The sequence below is a fragment of the Tasmannia lanceolata genome, unplaced genomic scaffold, assembly GCF_043159265.1.
Source record: "Tasmannia lanceolata isolate RefF3 unplaced genomic scaffold, GAP_Taslan_0.1 ptg000036l, whole genome shotgun sequence".
NCBI lineage: Eukaryota > Viridiplantae > Streptophyta > Magnoliopsida > Canellales > Winteraceae > Tasmannia > Tasmannia lanceolata.
In genome coordinates, this window is record NW_027518713.1 from 3,338,373 (window position 1) to 3,353,668 (window position 15,296).

At 40.7% G+C, this 15,296-nt stretch overlaps 1 long non-coding RNA gene across 1 annotated transcript; it reads left to right on the plus strand.

Annotated features, from left to right (window-relative positions):
- Window positions 1–8,624: 8,624 nt before the first annotated feature.
- LOC143859732 (uncharacterized) lies at window positions 8,625–14,207 on the plus strand. Its single transcript, XR_013239329.1, has 2 exons — window positions 8,625–9,362; window positions 12,411–14,207. It is a non-coding gene; the product is annotated as an uncharacterized LOC143859732 (long non-coding RNA).
- Window positions 14,208–15,296: the final 1,089 nt, after the last annotated feature.

Genomic DNA, 15,296 nt, shown 5'->3' on the forward strand with positions numbered 1-15,296 from the left:
TCCATCTCATTTCTCACCTCCACCGTCTCAATTTCTCATCTGACCTCATCCCCTATTTTTCTTATGTAAAACCCCCATCTCTTCCAATTCCCTATTTCACCCCTCTAACACATGCCCATGGCCCTCTTCTCCATCAAGCTCCTTTTTTTAATTTCCTTCATCGGCAGCCACTCGCCATTGCCGCCCCAAATTTGCACGCCACACACTCGGTGTTGGACATTGTCAAAGCTAATTCTTCACTCAAAAATCTCAGCAAAGGAAATCTGAAGACACCCGCATTTGGTAAGGTTTTGCTTCCTCTTTATTTATTTATTTTTATTATTATTAGGTGGTTCCTACTCTTCATTCTACCTGGGTAGCTCGAGCTTGGTTTGTCTCATTCACTTCAATGGGTTTGAATGTTAAAATGGTTTTCATTGGTTGAAGCATATTGTTTTGGGTTGAATCATCATCTAGCACATCAGCCATCCCTATTCTTAATATGCAAAATCAGAGGCGAGGCAAATTTGACCTTGGATCTAATGGTAAAGACCTGCTAGTTTGATTCATAATAAAGATGGATTTGAATGCATAATGTTAGATTCCAGGTTGTGTTTGATTGACATCCCAACATAGTAATTCGAGATTGTTTTTTTGGAAAATTCTAAATGATCTTGATTTATTAGCAGCTGTAGAGATCTTGTTGGATTTAAATTCTATTTGATTTCATGCCTCTTTGTCAACTTTTTTTGATCTAAAACATTGTCGCTATGTACCAAATTTGATCACTCTTACCGTGGCATCCTATTATCCTATCATTTGGTAGTGGCATGTTTATATAACAGGTTCGGATATCCTCTCTTGTAGCTGTAATTTCTTCTAATTCGGATAATTGTTGTTTGAATCGAGTCATAATGAGTAACCTAAATAATTAATGGACAAGGAGAATAAGCTTAGCATGAGATAATTGTTTACGCTGGGTGTGATTTACAATGAGATAAGTGGTTATTACTATCAAGTGACTGTTTCGGCTAGTGCGTGCAGCTGACCTGGTTCCTTTTTAGAGAATAACATCAACCCAATCATGCATCAGCCCAATCATACTAGGTTGGTCATATGATCTCATCTTATTAACTCCTTTTCTTTAATCCTATTCCGATTCTTATTTCGATGTGATTTCCTATCTCAAGTTCGGTGTTTGAGTAGCATTATGATAAGAGTCTCACCCTGTATCTCAATCCGGAGATAATGTCAAGATGCTTGATATCTATATGTTTTGGCAAAATATGTGTGTCTCAATCCAGATCGTCGCTAGCGTGTGGTCTTTCCTTTGATTTTCAAGAACTTTGTCGGGTTTAGGCGATGACGGAATATCTCTTGAGCCACCCCTTTGCCCCTCTTTTCTATCTTCTTGTCTTGTCATTTCTCATGGGGCTTAGGGATTCCCTCTTCTCCGCGATCATTATTGCTTACAGGGTTTGGGGTTTCTTCTTCTTCGGGTTCACTCTCCTCTCATTTCTAGGGATCCTACTCGAGCTTCGGGATCCCATTGATTTTGGGAACACTTTGTCGGGTTTAGGCGATGACGGACGGCAACCTCTTGAGCCAAAACCCCCTTTCGATCAAAAGGGATAAAAATACATAAAAATCAAATAACAAAAATCCAAAAAACATAAAAAAAAAACACTCAAAGCGTTTTTCGAAAAGCTGTTTCGAACTACGTTGGCTTGATCCCTTTTCACAGGGTACGTAGGCAGCTTGGGATCTGCATCCCAAGTTCAGTCAAACTTTTTAATAAAATCATTTAAATCCTTCAAAAAATCATTTCAGCATCTAAAAATATCTTTCAAGCTTTTTCTCAAAAATACAAAGACCAAAATCGGCAAGGATGGTGATTGCCAGGTCACTCGGAGCCTTCTTTTCATTTCATTTCCGATTTTGATCGTGGTTTGCCGGTGTTATCGGTTTTCCGACGTTTTATCGGGTTTTGGGACGGGCGATGACGTAGGGTGGCCCCTTCACAGGGACTGTCCTCGCTGAGCCCAACGATAGGCTATGACGATCGTGAAACTTATCCGATCTCAGCGGATCAGGATCGCTGAGCTTGATTCATCAGAATCGCTCCTTGAGCCTATCGTACGCTCCCTTTTCTTTTCCCTGGCATTCTCGTTCCTCATGTACCGTTGATTTTCCGATTCATTTATTTCCCTATATCTTTTAGTTCATTGTGTGTTTATCTTTGACTTCTTATGTGCTACTGTTAGCTTGCTTACTTTCCTAGCATGAGATTGATTATTATTCTCTTAGCATTATCTCTTACATAGGCTCGCATGATAGTGTGTTTATTCTATTGCTTTGGTAGTTTACTGCTGTGCTTATCTGTCCTCTCACCTGCTTAGTTGTAGCATTTCTTTATCTTATCTTGATTATCTGCTTAGCTGTAGCTGTGTGTGCGGATGTTACTGCTTTCCTAGATGTGATGGGTTAGGATTAGATGCGGTGAGTTAGGATTTGGATGTTTATTTTCTTTTGCCCATCCCCGGGTCATGCATGCTTAGATAGACGTTTTCTCGGGGATACTCGTTCCCATTTCACATGATTTTAGCCCAAAACTCTTCAAAATTAATTAAAAATGGCATAAGAGACCAGGTGCTTGCACTTGGACGAATTGGGGGCGCTTAACACCTTCCCCATTCGTCATCAGGCACAGACTTTTGTATCTCTGGTTACCCGTTGTAACAGAGTATTTCATGGATCCAGGGCCTACTTCCTTGGATGGCGACTCATCTTTGTTATAGGTACATCTGGGTTCCGGGCTAGTCCTTGAATCGAGAGGTATCTCATTTATATCGCCACCCATGCTGTGAGTGGCACCATTTCGAGAGTTCCTTGGTAGAGCTCTCCTGCACATTGTGGAGATCTTGGAGGATCGGCGCGGGATCTCGTGTCCCTCGCCCATTCGTCCTCGGGATCGGGGTCCACACCAATATTTATCATTTCAATTTTCTATTTGAGAGGCTGAGATCGGCGTTTCTCCTCTTGTTCAAGCAATTGATGTGAATCAAGTGGAGTTTCGTCGATCTCTTTGTCATTTGAGGAGGGAGCTTTATTGTTATTATTAAGATCAGAAGCATACTTGAGAAATAAACACAAAGGAGCTATTGTGACTGAAATTTCATTTAAATAAAGGCTCTTACATCCCATGACCTATCATGAACATGCTCAGGATTCACAACTCTAAAAAATAATAAGAAAAGCAGAAGATAATTGGCCTGGACTAGGCATTGACCTTGAACTGTAGAACTGTAAGACTTGACTCAATAACTAGACTGGCCATAGTGACTCAACTCAATGAAAAAGTGAAGGACTAAAACTGCAACTACTGCAACTGTTTGGCTTTGGAGGCCCGACCAAAGGCGGTTCATGTCTAGTATTCTCAATTTCTGATTCTTCTTCACTCCACTTGGACCGGTGCTTCTTAAGTATAGGGCCTTCCAAGCATTGAGATTGGCAGGCGACACGGCAAGGTTCTGCATGGGATTATTGTTTGAGAAATTAAATAACCGCAGGTGCACGGATCGTGTAAATACGGGTCGAACTCAGGGAAGAGAAATCTAGTTGTCAATCCTATTCTTGTACCGATTAGAATACTAGCTATGATATAATGTTGCCTGGAATGGACTCAGGATTTCCGTGGACTTAGACCTCGAAGCCAACACTATATATAAGCGTATATTCTATTCAATCTAAGAATCAAATTTAACTAAGATCTTTTTGATTTAAAATCCTAATTTAGGCAAAGTGTTCCAAATTTTAATGATCTCTGTTAACTACTTATCTAATTTAATTAGAAAACTAAATTCTAAGGGCTTAAATAAATTGGAAAATTGCAAAAGTAATTTGGAATAGTGTAAAAACCTTAATTCAATATAAAATATTACTTAGGGTTAGAATCCACCATGGGTTTGGATTAAATTGATTAATTAAAACAACTCTTGAATTGGGTTGAAAATTCGATTAACTAGTCAATAAGGAATAAGATCAAAGGGATGTCATTCCTTATAAGTAATTAATCAAATCCACTCTCCAATTTACATTGATTATATAGAACTTTATATTTGTTAATCAACAATCATTCATACGAAAGGGGAAAGCCAATGGCATGAATGATTGGGATTTTTCAAACACAAAATCCTACACAATTTTTCAATTGAGTAGATTGATTTAATTATAAATATTTCTCCTTCCCCATGGTTTCAACTAAACCCTAAGTAAATAGGATTTAGTTACTCATGAAGAAGGGAAGAAAAATAAAAATAAACGAGATAGATGGGAGAAGAATTGCCATATAGAACTTGAAAGAAAATTAAACAAAAGCTAATTACTTCTTCACTAACTTGAATTGAAACAAAATTACATCAAATTGAACTTAAAATAAATAACAAAAATTAAATAGAACTTAGTCTTTTTCTCCTGCAACTTTGGTTGAATCTTCCTCCTTCAAGCTTTAATGTCACCTTGAGTTTGAATGGTGGATGATGATGCCTTGGATTGAGAGTTGAAAAGAAAAAGAAAAAGAAAGAACAAGAAAACCTAAGGGAGAGAGCTTGAGAGTAGTGGAGAGAAAAAAAGAGAATGGAGAGAGAGGAGAGAGTTCTTTGTTATTCTTTTTCACCAATATATGGAGGGAATCTCTTTCTATTTACAAGCCCCAAGGAAGTTCACAAAAATAACTTGGCATCTTTGAAATTTTAGCAATTTCCACCTTGTGTGTATAATTTCAGCAACTTCTAGCGTAACTTTGTAATTTTCAGCAACTTTTACTCTTCTCCTTACAATTTCAGCAACTTTGTACCTTGTCTTGGTAATTTGGGCCATTTTTGTTGACTTTTTCCTCTTCTCTTACGTAGAAATGGGTGGGATTTTAGCAACTTTCTCTCCTTCTTCATGGTGGGCCCTACCTATATTAAATGTGCAAACAAGTAAAACAAGTTAGTAAGTGGGTCCCATTTGCATTATATAATATATATAATACATGCTATTTTTGAATTCAAAACCGTGGGATGCTATTTTTAAATTTCAAGTGGGTCCTACAAATGCATGTATAGCAATTAGAAAATTGCTATTTCTTTCAAAAGGAAACATGGGTTGTAGAGAGTTGCATGTATTTGGTAATTTCCAAATTGTAAATGGGTCCCACTATTGTTGTAACACAATATGGCAATTGCCAAAGTTGAGGGCTGCTTGTTGATGATATCCACACTCCTTGTTTTTTATACTAGCACCCCATTCTAATATTAAAAGTTTCTGCCTTGGAGCACGCTGGATTTGCAAACATCGTTAGAATAACGTGGAGCCCACCATGAATAAATAAGGAAACTGATATTTACGCCCCCTTTGCATGTGCTTTCGAAAATCCCATCTCAATAGAACTGTACGTGCATGCATGTACTCACATAAGAATCCAATGGAAAATTTAGTTGCCCTTTCCATCTACTGCCACAAAGAACCTTCTTTAAATATAATATGTGAGTTGGGAAAGTGGGCCCCAATACATATACGGATATTTCTTCAATTCGAACCATCTCTTTCTTAGTGCAATTCCTATTTAAGGTATTTGGTTATTCTCTAAATGGCAAAACTACCCCTCCATCATATGTCCAAAAATCCCATAAGCAACTTCCATATGATGATGTGACCGTCCATTGATAAGTCTCCAAATTGGTTTTCATAGGACAATCCAATCGTCCAATTGGTTGGCTGCAAGGTAAATAGGATTGTGCCTTTTAAATAATTCCAAAGAACAATCTAGACCATCCAAATATTAGTGATAAAAACTACTTATAGGGGCCACTTGTTCGCTAATCCAAACCATCCAAACTATGAGCTTTGACGGACTTCTCCCAAACCATTTCTATTGGATGATCTAAACTGATTGTAATCAAGTGCACCCTCTAAATCATTTCCATAGCTGATCCGAGCCATCCAATTTAATGGTCCACCATGTAACTTGATTGCTTCCCTTAAATAACTCCAATAAGGTAATCTGAACCGTTAAATTCAACCCAGTTAGAGCATCTTGAACTCGGCCACCAAAGTATCTTGAAATTTTAGATTTTCTTGAAAATTGATTGTTTTCCTTAGGAATTTCATCTCCTTAGCTCTATTTTCCGTGAAAATTCATAAATAACCCTGAAACACCATAAACACACAAAATACCTTAGTAGCACTGCTTTAATTATCAAATATGCATGCTTTTTACACCTACAATTCACACATAAATGTGCTCATCAATTATCAACAATATTCAGCGCTTGTTGGCATGCCAGCCTACGTTCATCAACCAATTTCTGGATTACATGTCTCAAAGTTATGCACTAATCAGTGCTATGCCCCCGTCCTCGGTGAAAATCACAGTGATCCTGCGCCCTCCATGTCTTGGGGAGTGGATTATGTGGAGGTTTAATGAGAGGTAAATAAATATTGCATGAAGCCAATTCTCGTTGTAATATGATAGACGGTGGAAACGGGAGAGGGGTAAATTCCTTATTGAGCTCTTGCTCAGTTGTAGCCCCTGATTGATTGTATTTGAATACCATATGATTTTGTAGCTCCTTGATATTTTTTGCAGTAAAATTACCCCTGTTATAAGCCCCATGTGTTGTGGCCTCTTTGATTTCCTGACCTGTGGAGACCGGGGTCAATATATTCGGACCCATCATTGTACATTGCTGGTCGTGATTATCGTAAGACTTTCTCTTCATTTGCTCAAACCATGGTTTGCAGTCATCAGGAAAAGATGGAGTTTCGCCGCTTGATAAAAGATTTTGAGGGTCGAGGAGCTCCATGTCTATAAGGTCTTGAATATCATATTTCAAACTGAGGCATTTATGAGTAGCAAGACCAGGACGTAAATGGTAATCATAAAATTCTTTCATTTGGAAGGTCCTGGGAAGATGATTAGGAACATGCTCTGGTCCCAATAGTGTTATCATTCTTTCCTTGACCAACCATCTCAAAGCATCTAGTCGCGAGATCGGCAAGTCGGTGAATTCTCTTTTAGGAGTCTCAGATGGTGGTTCTTGGTCATATTCAAGAATTAAGGGCCCAACATAATCCTGATGGTGCTGAGAGACAGAATTTCTGGTAACAACATCCTGGACTTTGATATTTTTTTCAGCGAAATGTTTTGAACTTTGGGACTGACAATAACAAGTTTGCATTTGTTGCTTCATCTGATGAACTTCTTCTGTTAGCGCAGCCATTTGTCTATAGAGATTCACAATTAGTTCTTCTGAACCCATAACCATGGAGAAGCTATGACCTTTTCCCTTAGAAACAATAGTGGTTGGACCAAATTTCTCAGTCGGTTGAGCTTTGATGAATTGATTTTCTTCCTTCAATTCCTTCATTTGTTGGACAAGCTGGGTCAAGGCTTCCATGATGTAAGAGACCTGAGAATTTCCCATAGAGTCTGCCATGAGTATGGAAGGAGAGGATTAGAGATGCTTCCAAAGAAAATGAGGAATTAGCTTCCTCACTGACCGAGAATAGATTCAAACCCAAGAAGCTATCCTGGATTTTCAGTTGTGAACAGTGACGACTCTAGTCGATCAGTATAAAAACTTGATACAACAAGTCCCTCAACAACCTCCTCTATAAGTCTCCCAACCTCCACAAGAAAGATTGATCCCTCCAGTGGAAGAACCCACGCCTCTCCGTCGTGATCAGACACACCACTCCTCTTCGAGACGAGACCATCACTCCAGAACTAGACATGCAAGAGCTGAGCCATATCACCGTCATTGGTCCCGGTCTCGTTTAGCTCATAGGCATTGATCTAGGGTTGACTGTGCAGAACATGAAAGGTATCGCCACCATCGAAAGAAATCAGAGTCACTCGGATTCAGCGGCAAGTCCGACCGTAGAAAGAAGGAACAAACCATCCAGCCGAATGGCAAAGAGGGCTGATCCAAAGCTACGAAGGTTTGAAGAAATAGATCACCGAATCGAAGAACTGGCAAAGGACCACAACCGGCCCGTCCTAAGGCCATTCTCGAGCAGGCCTCCCTTCACGGATAGATTGTGTGGACCCCGATCGTGAGATCGGTGAGGGACGAGCCCCCATCGGCCTCTAGGATCTCCAGATGTGAAAGAGAGCTCTACCAAGGAACTCTTGAAACGGTGCCACCCTCATAGCATAGCACGAGTGGCGATGTATATGAGATACCTCTTGATCCGGAGATAAAAGTCTCGAAACCAAGACGTACCTAAAATAACTCAGAGTCGCCATCCATGGATAGGCCATGGAACCAAAAACAAATACTCTGTGCAATGGATAAAATCCAGAGATATATAGGGTCCGTGCTTGGTGACGAATGAGGAAGGTCCAAAGAGCACCCCCATTCGCTCGAGTGCAAGCACTCGGTCTCTTATGCCATTTTTATTAACTTTGAAGAGTTTTGGGCAAAATTCGTATGATATGGGAACAGATATCCGTGAGAAGATGTCAACCTAATGTAGACACCCCATTTTGTTTTTTTTAATCAACAAATAAATTAGTGTGTTAAATCCATGTGAGAACCCCCTCTATCATTGATTTATATGTTTTAGGTCATTAATATCTTGATCTGACTTTACGGATCATCAATCGGGACATAATAAGCTAGGGTCACTTCATAGCCCGGACCCTGATTCCATTCCGAGACCCGATTTCCGTAAATCGTTAGATCAATGGCAGATCATGACCTGGGTCTAACCATCCAAAACCACCTAACCTCTCCTCTCATCCTAACCATTCAAACCTCACCTAACCTCACCTAACCTCTCCTCCCATCATAACCATCCAAACCTCACCTAACCTCACCTAACCTCACCTAACATCACCTAACCTCACCTAACCTTACCTAACCTCACCTAACCTCACCTAACCTTACCTAACCCCACCTAACCCACCTAACCTCTCCTCTCATCCTAACCATCCAAACCTCACCTAACCTCACATAACCTCTCCTCTCATCCTAACCATCCAAACCTCACCTAACCTCACCTAACCTCACCTAACCTTACCTAACCCCACCTAACCTTACCTAACCTCATCCTCTCATCCTAACCATCCAAAACCACCTAACCTCACCTAACCTCCTATCCCATTCTCCTATAAATACCCTCTCATCCCACCATCCAAGAGAAGAAAAAAGAACCCCTCTCTTAGAAAATTCATCCCTCTCCCTCATCTCTTCAAGGGTTCGGCCATCCTTGCCGGATCGGGTGATTTTATACGTTGGGTGATATATATTAAAAGCAGTCATTATCAAGCAAGGAATCATCTTCAAGGAATTAACATCAAAGAAAAATCAAACACAAAGTGGGTTTCCAAAGAGGTAGGCATTTATTTCAATTCTATGTAGGGTCTGTTTTCATGCATATCTTTTACTTTAAAAGAAAAACCATGTTAGGAAGCATGTAGGGTCCGTTTTCCCCCTGGTTAGCCTCTGGTTAGACCCTGGTTGCACCCAGGTTCGCTGCTGGTTGCACCCAGGTTCGATGCTGGTTGCACCCTGGTTCCCTACTGATTCGCACCCTGGTTCCCCTGCTGGTTGCACCCTGGTTCCCTACTGGTTGCACCCTGGTTCCCTGCTGGTTGCACCCTGGTTCCCTACTGGTTCGCACCCTGGTTCGATATTGGTTCGCACCCTGGTTCCCTGCTGGTTCGCACTCTGGTTAGACCCTGGTTGCACCCAGGTTCGCTGCTGGTTGCACCCAGGTTCCCTCCTGGTTGCACCCTGGTTCCCCTGCTGGTTCGCACCCTGGTTCCCTGCTGGTTCGCACCCAGGTTCGCTGCTGGTTGCACCCAGGTTCCCTGCTGGTTGCACCCTGGTTCCCCTGCTGGTTCGCACCCTGGTTCCCTGCTGGTTCGCACCCTGGTGCACCCTGGTCCGCACCCTGGTTTGTACCCTGCTTCCTCCTAGTTAGACCATGGCTAGTCTCGGGTTTGCTCCTAACTTAGACCCGACTCACTTGACCCTAACCATTAACCCAATCCAACCAAGTAATATCCCAACACAATCCGAGTCGCATGTCTGAATCCATTTGGCCGAATCTCATAAGCCCGCCCACTTTGAATTCCGAAAATTCAAACCCTTGATGATTCCTATATGCTCAATTCTTTGATGCAAATTCCCAATTCCAAAATCCCATTGCTAGATCAATGTTTCTGAATCTCAAGTCCAATGCTCAAATGCAAACCCGATTCCAGATACAAATACCAATTCTGTCTTCCAAAATCCAAGCAACCTCGCCTGTGGAACTACGTGTGGCTTGATCCCCATCACGGGGTACGTAGGCAATTTGGCACTCCCAAGTTCAGTCGCACCTTTCTCTATCTTTCCCATTCCCTCACACTATTCATCATCTCGATTCATCTCGTGTCTCTCGGAACCATTGGATTATGGTTTCCGTCGTAAGAACCCTTAGAGCCCAATTTAGGAACAATGGTGTCGGGTCGTGTCGTGTCCTAAGTTTTAGGGAGTCTTAGGTTTTAGGGAGTCCTAGAGTTAGGAGTCCAGCCTCATCACGGACGTTTGCTATGTATAGCAACCGTGCCATAGGTCTAGTTACACTAGTCACCCAATCTTTCCCTAGGACAAGCCTAGTAAACTAGGATGTAGGCAAACCTGCATTAGTCTAAGGGACCATTTGCATTTAGATGAGAATCATATAGCATCTTAGATGAAATCCTAAGATAATAAAATCCTCAACTTGAATTAAATAACTTCTCCTAAAACTGTTGAAACAGTCAATCCCGTCTAGGTCGGTGTCCTAGTTGAGTTAGGCATAAGTAGCTTAGCTTAGGTGCACCGAACTACGTCGACTCTGATCCCAGTGAGGCTTGGGTACGTAGGCAGCTTGGATGTCTGATGGCATACCACCCGCGAGTCGGCACCACAAACAAATTGTGGTGTTTTGTATATTAATTTTCTTGTAAATGCTTAATCAAATCACTTAGGATTTTCCATGAAATTAGAATTCTAGGAGAACTTTCACTTAGATTGAATCCAGACAAATTAATAAATCAAGATACACATCTAGGATTCACATTGAAATTAGATCATAGGATGCATGCCACTTAGTTCGCACATTAACATAGAGTTGAATGAGCCATTTAAAATAAATTTAAAAGAGTTAGCTTTTGGAATCGAAGACCGATTATCGGGCAGGAATGGTGCATGTGGCGGATAACTCCCCATACCTTCCATTCTCGTAACCAGGTAGCGAGTCTAGATTTCTGGTTAATTACGGGTCCTAGATCCCACATCTAGGTGGCGACTCTGTCAGTCTCTTTCGTGTGGAATTCGGATTGCCATAGTGATCCCAAGTTCACAGGAAAGATTAATTCAAATCAACATTAAAAGGCACACGCCAATCGCGTGGGTACGAGAGACCAAGAGAGAGAGCGCGGCGGCTCGCGCCCCACCCCTCTCGCGGGATCGGGTCTCACAGTTTGGCGACTCTGCTGGGGACCACCTAACTTCATTAAAATTTCAAAAGATAATTCATTTGAATTTAATTTAACTGGCTCATAAAAACTCTATACTTGTTAGATTAGTTTGTCTTGTTTTATTTTCTCTCATCACATTTTACTCGAACTTAATTTAACAAAACCTGAAGGCATCATAGATTGCGCGAACTTATTGCACACACTTACATCACTTGCATCTAAACCCTTGCATCTCACATTCACACACGTCCTATTTTAGGAACCCGGAGTGTTATCTAGCATGGTTGACTGGGATTTCATCACCTGGTGCCTCTGTGCTAGAGAAGCATTCCACCCTTAGCCTAGTACCTTTATGGTGCGTAAACGGATCTATTGTTCACGTACTGATACGCCGGACACTGGTACAGTATATCGAACATGGATTCGCGCTAAGGGAACTCTTGGCCTTACCCCTAGATTAACCCACACATGCATGTAGTATACGAACACATGTGCATCACATGTGTGAGCCTAGTTTAGGATATCCTACCCATTTGTGTCTAGATTAGACCGTAGTCCATCTTCCAATGGCTACGATCGGTCCTAGGTACACAAACAAAGTCATGAGTTGAGATCCTATCTCCACTCCGCTAGATTAGGATTAGGGTTGATGCCTTCAGGTAACACTGATAAAATGTGTGAAGAATAAAAACTTTCCCTTTGGGGTTAGGATATAAATCCCATCATTTCCAAAGATCTCATAGGATTAGTCATTCATGATCTATCCGTTGAAAGTAATCCTATGCAATCTCATCTTTTGATCATGTGTCTATCATTCGTCTTTTGTGGGATTCGATTGTGTCTTCATTGGCGGAAATTGTGTCTCAATCATTTGATCGTGCAATCTTGATGATCCAATCTTGCCTGTACCCTTGATCTCTTCCTCCTCTAGGGGCTACCTTTTTCAAGAATATTTCTGCTAAATCCTTCAGAGTTTACTCTCAGAATCCTTGAGCTAGGGGCATTTCCCTATGCGAATCAGTCATCATTGTCCAAAATTGAAAGTATCAGCCATGATGATGTTCAGAACGAACAAGCCTTCGCCGAGCCTTCAACGCCAAACAGTTGCAGCAGTTAAAGTTTTAGTCACTTACTATTTTATGTTGAGTCAGTCATCATGGTCAGTATAATTGTTGAGTCCGGTCTTACAGTTAAAGGTCAATGCCTAGTCCAGGCAAGTTATCTTCTGTTTCCCTTTCTTATTTAGAGTTGTGAATCCTGAGCATGTTCAGAATAGGTCGTCTGATGTAATAGCTTTTCTTTAAATAAAATTTCGGTCAGTTCCAAAAAGTTCACTTGTGTCTGTTCTTAACTGTGCTTCTGATCTTAAAATAAGACTCCCTCTTCAAATGAGGACAAAATTGACGAAACTCCACTTGAGTCACAACAATTACTTGAACGAGAGGAGGAGCGCCAATCCCAACCTTTCAAAGATGAAATTGAAATGATAAACACTGGCACTGAAACTTTGATTCAGTGAATGCCGATTGAAAATACATTACCCTCTAAAGAGTGTGAAGAATTGATAAAATTATTTCAAGAATAAGAAGATTGTCTAGAAAAGCTACAACCGATACCAGGGGCAAGACATAGATGGAAAGCTCAAAGAAAATGAATGAAGTGAATATCATATGCTATGCAAGGGGCATGGAGTAGAAACAACTTTCATATTTCCAATCGATGACCTTGGTTCTCAAATTCATAACATGAAGCCATCAAATTCGAGATAAGAAGTTCAAGAGCAAGCATTGAAAAGTGATCATCAGATATCAAGAGTTACAAATCCATAGATGGATGATGTCGAAGAACAAGTTTCGCTCTATGAAAGCCGAAAGCACGCATTAGAATCTTGAAAGAAGAAAATCCATTATCTTACCTGGAAATGCCGTCAAACTCCGTGAAAAAAAAAGAGAAAAAAAAAAGAAATAAATAATCAGTACCAGACAGACTCTAGTAACCTAGATCGATTCCCAATCTGAACATCGAAAGGCCTCCTTTGGCCGATTAAATCCCAAAATCAAAACCCAATGTCAAAAGAATACCGATTTGCAAACCCTTCGAGCCTAAATCAAATTTTCTTGAAAAACCATCAAACTCGGGGCATTCGCCCCGAACTACGCGAGACCTGATCCCTACACTGGGGTACGTAGGCAGCTCGGTTAAACCGAGTTCGGTCGATTCAAAAGAAAAAGAAAAAGAAAAATCAATCGTTCCAAAAAAAAAAAAGAGGGACAAGTTCCAAAAGAAGAGAAGATAATTATTCCAGAAAGAAAAGAAAAAAAGAAAAATCAATTAACCTTCAAACAATTTATTTTCAAACTAGGGGCATTTGCCCTGAACTACACACGTCCTAATTCCTACATGGGGATATGGAGGCAACCTGTTCACAGGTTTGGTCGAAATCTTTGTTGAGCCTTAAGCCATTCTTTGTAAAGCCCTATCCTACCTATAAAGTCCCTCCGGTGTTCAGATTTAATGATCTAGGTCCCGAAACACAAAAAGAAAAAAAAGAACGGAGTTTGAAGATCTGCTAGACTGAAAACCTGAAAGGGCGGTCTAGGCAAAATTTAAGATCATTTCCCTGCTAAGTTGAAAACCCGAAAGGGCGGCTTAGGCAAAAGCTAAGGGGATAGCCTGCTGGATCGAAAACCTAGAAAGGTGGTTCAGGCAAAAGTTAAGGCTAGCGCGGTCCGCCAAGTTAAAAACCCTGAAGAGGTAACTTGGTCACGGTAAGAGAATCAGTATAAGAAGGCTACAGCCGGTATCAAGACTGAAGATCAACTGAAATTCAAGCAAATTCAAGTGATATCCTCAAAACTGGGGGCATTGAAGCTAAGCAATCTTAAGGGGCGTAATTAAATCCTTGAGGCATTACTGTTTCAAGGAAGAAGTCCCATGTGCACCAATTGAAAAAAAAACATTCCTTGAAAGGATAGACTTACCAAATAAAATATTAACTAAGTCAGAAGTATTACTGTGTCTGTCAGTGTAGTCAGTCAATCTTTGTCATTCTATGTTCACTCCTTCAGAGTTGCTCAATCTTTTGAGTAGTGCATTTTATCTAAGTTTTCTCTTTAGAAAGAGTCAATCGTCGTCCTGGTGTCCAAATGATGCAACTGTCTCAGTGAAGAAGGCCCAGCCTCGTCAGCTCCCTGCGATCGTATGAAGGAGTTCGAGAATCTAGTCAAACAGCTACATTTCAAAGAAGATCAACTCAGAAGAGTTCAGAAGTAGAAACATCAGAAAGCCCAACTTTCGTAAAAAGATCATACCCCAGGAAGGCACCTTAAGCTTGGAAGAGCCCCAGATGCAATGGTGGTTGAGCCAATTTCTCAGAAAGATGAACCATTAAAATTCGGAATCTCCTTCCAGTTGTTAAATACTATCCTGGTCAAGAAATGTTTATCTAAACACCTGTCAAGAGGCAAATCCCACTTTTCCATGATTATATCCAAGAGAGCCATTGTTCTAAATTACCAATCTCAAATGTCTTGTTCAAGGTTTCAGTTATCAAAATCCCCAGAAGACAAGACCAGCAGTCTCTTTGAGAAAAATCTTGTTGAAGTTTCATAAAAATGTTCCTAATCCATTCTTGCTAGTAATGGTTCTTCGTTCCAAAGGTTTGCCGTTTCATCATTCGTCAAAGTCCTAGTTTCCAACATCTTTGTCGGGCACGATCCATAATATCCCCGATTTCATTGAGTTCAAAAAAATAAAAAATTCATCAAATCCAATCTTACGTCAAATTCAAGTTCATGGAAAATCTCTAAATTCTTCG